The 4,686-nt window shown below is 37.5% G+C and overlaps 1 protein-coding gene and 1 long non-coding RNA gene across 3 annotated transcripts in view; both read right to left on the reverse strand.

The window, feature by feature from the left end:
* Positions 1 to 2,129, reverse strand: part of LOC149248853 (uncharacterized) — a 41,531-nt gene extending 39,402 nt beyond the window's left edge. For both annotated transcript variants that reach the window (XR_016266703.1, XM_089458566.1), the window contains exons 1-5: positions 2,052 to 2,129; positions 1,892 to 1,955; positions 1,697 to 1,782; positions 1,449 to 1,539; positions 1,275 to 1,354 (exon numbers count right to left, since the gene is read on the reverse strand). The gene's annotated coding sequence lies outside the window, so the exon portion shown is untranslated. The remainder of the gene's footprint in view (positions 1 to 1,274; positions 1,355 to 1,448; positions 1,540 to 1,696; positions 1,783 to 1,891; positions 1,956 to 2,051) is intronic.
* Positions 2,130 to 3,446: 1,317 nt separating this feature from the next.
* LOC149248854 (uncharacterized) lies at positions 3,447 to 4,581 on the reverse strand. The gene is made up of 6 exons (XR_016265782.1): positions 4,556 to 4,581; positions 4,391 to 4,480; positions 4,092 to 4,282; positions 3,864 to 3,978; positions 3,645 to 3,734; positions 3,447 to 3,535 (listed from the first exon to the last, which is right to left on the reverse strand). It is a non-coding gene; the product is annotated as an uncharacterized LOC149248854 (long non-coding RNA).
* Positions 4,582 to 4,686: the final 105 nt, after the last annotated feature.

The raw sequence follows: 4,686 nt of genomic DNA on the forward strand, positions 1-4,686 counted from the left end.
ATGATGAGGTGCAGCACAGTGCTGCATGGTGATGGAGTCACCTTGGAGGATCAGTGGAAGCAGTATGCCTTCACCTGAGTTCAGATCAGCTACCTCATGTGCCATCTTCTTAGAGAAGATCTTTGCTCTTATTTAGATAAGTGAAAGTGTTGACTTCTAATGTATATGTACTATCTCTCCCTCTGCTGAACTATTGAAGAACATAAGAAGAATTGATGAATGGTTTCCCCACATTGGGGTTTGTCCCTGGCTGGCGCCACATCTTGTGTCCTCTTCTCTTGGCTTGTTTTCTGCAATTTATGTTTATGTTCTATCTGCATTTTACTATCATGCTAAATGTGATTGCTAATCTGGAATTGATATTGAGCTAATATGGAAAATTGAAGTAAATTTGCTCTCAGCATAAAACATACCTAAAATTAACACCGTGTTTGTTATATACAAGGGGAGAGTCTATTTTGTATTTCATGTAATAAAAAACACACCTTGTTTGTTATATAAAAGGGGAGAGTGTATTTTGTATTTCATGTATTCATGCTCATTGGAACAAGCCATACAATAGATACACAATAAAATATTAGATTATATTTGATTTCTATTGAAAATTACACTAGAGAGTTTGAACACTTAAACTTGCCATGCAACTTAGTTTGAATTCATCTATATTTCATGCTATATCTAAAAAGTAATATAAATTTTCTAAACTTGACATACTTCTACTAAGAATAATACAAAGAATATTTTCATAAGAGGTATTTTTTTCGAAAAAGTAATCTAAGCATATTTAAACATAACAAACACCCAAAATCCTAGGGGCCACAAGGCAATGATGTTGTCTATTAGCACAATGGTTGATTGGTTGAAGGGTTAGCATGCTTGCTTGCTCGACCTTCCCATACTCCTCCCTAGGTGGCATGGGTTGTGTGTGTGATGTGGAGCAAGAAAGCATATCAATCTAAACATACCATTTGATGTATATGTCAAACCGCTAATTGAGTGGTACTACCCTCCCTAAGTCACATGGATTGTGTGTGTGATGTGGAGCAAGAAAGCATATTAATCTAAACATACCATTTGATGTATATGTAAAACCACTACTTGAGTGGTACCACCCGAGAACCATGCTAGAAGGAGAAAATATCTAGCAAACAAATAATAATAACACTATTTTATTGGAAAACATCACGACTCACCCATTCTCCATGCTAGAAGGAGAAAATATCTAGCAAACGAATAATAATAACACTATTTTGTTGGAAAACAACATGACTCACCCATTTTCTGCACTGCATCTACCTTGCCTAAGGTATCTTCTCCACTCAACCCTCCCAAAGACAACAATTGTAGTCACTCACTGTACAAAGTAATATATATGATATTAGAAATAAATCACGAGTGCTTAAATAACAAAACAAATATACTGAGCAATGAATTAATCATCCACAAACCTGGCCTCCCTTGGCTAATATTATAGCAGTGGCAATCATGAATGATAAGCCATGCCATGACTTTTGTTGGTTGTACAATTGTAGTCGTTCACTATATAAATAAAATCAACATAGTTGATTATGAGAGCATAGATAAAACATATAATAAATTGAATAGAGAGCATAGATAAAACATATAATAAATTGAATAGCAAACAAATTAGCAAAAGATACTTTTAAGTGCATTGCATATAGGTATGTTAACTCACCTTCATTTCTAGAAAATAACTTCCATTTTCTTTGCTTGCTTCCTTGATTTCCTTTTCCACACTCAAAAAAGGAAACCAAGACCAAACTACAAAAAAAGAGAAAATAAAAAATAAAAATAAAAATAAATAAATAAATAAACGAGTACAACAAAAAGCATGGCCATGATCAAACTCGACAAAACAAAGCATGCATACAGGAACAAAGAAAAAATTGCAAACAACCCCTTTGCACATCATCTCTCCTGCAATGTGCTTTCCACTGGAAAAAATGCAGGTTGAATAAGGTTAAAATACACACAATTAATAATAGTAAACATATTTCAAAACCAATAATTATTCAAAATAGGAAACCCACCTCGCCTAGAGTTTGTTTTATAATGATGGACATTATCTTTTGCATTCCACTTGCCGTGCTCATTAGAACAAGCCACCTACAACAGATACAAAATAAGATATTAGAATCATTATATAAGTTAAACTAGAGAGGGCTAGGGTTTTCTCCGTTTTCGGCTCTGGGCTGTGAGTGCCTGCGGCGGCGGGGCATCCTTGGGTTTCAGACCGTCACCTTTCAGACTTTGCTTGGGCTCCAGACAGGATCGCTGCACCTGGTGGGGTATCGAAGTTCCTGCGGCTCCTGTATCTTGTGACGAGGTTTCAATCTCGGTCACTGCTACCCTCTATCCTGCGGACAGCGCATCTCTGGTTACGGTATTTGCCTTGAGCTTGGGCGGCGGCGGAGTGAGACAAATCTCGGCGGCTTTCGGCACATCCTCTGAGATTCTGTATTTGCATATTATAAAACAGAGATCCGGTTTTTAGTGCTCCGTTTTTGGGCGGCGGCGGAGCAGTTTTCATCCTTTTCTGGTCTTCGGTGGTTTTTCGGCCCTCTTCGGAACCTCTATATTGAGGGTTCCTCCTAACCAGTGTTAATCCTTGGAGCGGGAGCGGGGCTTGACTGGCCTTATGGGGGCGAGGTGGCTGCCCCAGCCGCCTCTGCCCCCGGTTCCGTAGCTCCATAGCTCCTGTTGGGTCCTGATGGGTTCACCTGCTGAGCTATGGGGTTTTTTTTTGGTTTTTCGCTGGCTTACCTGGACAGTTATTGGAAGCGTTGAGGGATTGTGGTGTGGATCTGTCTCTACACCGATTCGTGTCGTCTCTTCAATGGCTTGTACTGGACGGCCTTGTTTTATGGCTTCTTTGGACATGGGCGGTCTCTTCCTCTGGTTTCCTCACAGCAGGAGAGTTGAGGGGATGGGGGGTGTGGCTAACTGGCTGCCCTATTTCCATTTCGTGCCTCTCCTCTTTGTCTTGGCGGTCATTCGAATTTTCTGCTCTATCTACAGGAGCCTTGCTATTTTTCTATTTTTAGTATGAGATGGGTTGTGGTATCCTCCTGCTGAGGTATACAGATCCATTCCTCTTGCTGCCCTGTTTTGTGGGTTTTTGAGTCAGCGTTTATTTACTGTTATTATTAGTTATTAGCTTGATGGGTAGGCGTACACTCCTGTTGGGGTTTACATACCCTGTTTCTGGATGCCCTGTCCGAGGGCTTTATCTGCATACTTCCCTGAAGTATTGGTTATTGTAAGTGGTTTTATGCCACACTTCTGCATATGCCTTGGCATCTACAACATGTAATCTCTATTATCTCTTTTTTAATAGAAATTACGAACTCTATTTTCCCCGGAAAAAAAAAAAATAAGTTAAACTAGAGAGTTGAATGCAATAAATAATTGTAATAAAATACACCTTTTTGAGATTGTTATATAAAAGGGGAGAGTCTATTTTGTATTTCACATATTCATGCTCTCTGGAACAAGCCATCTCAGCCATCTCCACCTACACCAGATACAAAATAAGATATCAGAATCATTCTATAGGTTATACTAAAGAGTTGAATGCAATAATTAATCATAATAAAAAAACACACCTTTCTTTTCTTACACACCTTTCTTTGAAATTGTTATATAAAAGGGGAGAGTCCATTTTGTATCACATATTCATGCTCTATAGAACAAGCCATTTTAGCCATCTCCACCTATAGCAGATAAAAAATAAGATATTATAATCATTCTATAAGTTATACTAAAGAGTTGATTGCAATAATTAAAGAGTTGATTGCAATAATTAATCGTAATAAAAAACACACCTTTCTTTTCTTACACACCTTTCTTTGAAATTGTTATATAGAAGGGGAGAGTCCATTTTGTATCACATATCATGCTCTCTAGAACCAGCCATCTCAGCCATCTCCACCTACAGCACATCTCATCCATCTCCACCTACAGCAGATACAAAATAAAATATTAGAATCATTCTAAGTTAAACTAGAAAGTTGAATGCGATACTTAATCATAATAAGAAAAGAAAACTCGCCTTTTTTCTTCTTACACACCTTTCTTTGAGATTGTTATATAAAAGGGGAGAGTCCATTGTGTATCACATATTCATGCTCTCTAGAACAAGCCATCTCCCACACCTTTCTTTGAAATTGTTATATAAAAGGGGAGAGTCCATTTTGTATCACATATTCATGCTCTCTAGAACAAGCCATCTCCACCTACAGCACATCTCAGCGATATCCACCTACAGATGGTACAAAATAAGATATTAGAATCATTCTATAAGTTATACTAGAGAGTTGAATGCGATAATTAATTGTAATAAAATAACACGCCGTTTTTTCTTACACACCTTTCTTTGAGATTGTTATATAAAAGGGGAGAGCCCATCTTGTATCACATATTCATGCTCTCTAGAACAAGCCATCTCAGCTATCTCCACCTACAGCAGATACAAAATAAGATCTTAGAATCATCCTATATAAGTTATATTAGAGATTTGAATGCGATAACACACCTTAGCCATCTCAGCCATCTCCACCTACAGCAGATACAAAATAAGATATCAGAATCATTCTATAAGTTATACTAAAGAGTTGAATGCAATAATTAATCATAATAAAAAAAACACACCTTTCTTTTCTTACA

Source organism: Pinus tabuliformis, chromosome 7 (assembly GCF_031772625.1).
Source record: "Pinus tabuliformis cultivar Carrire ecotype Pingquan chromosome 7, CPIR1, whole genome shotgun sequence".
Lineage (NCBI taxonomy): Eukaryota > Viridiplantae > Streptophyta > Pinopsida > Pinales > Pinaceae > Pinus > Pinus tabuliformis.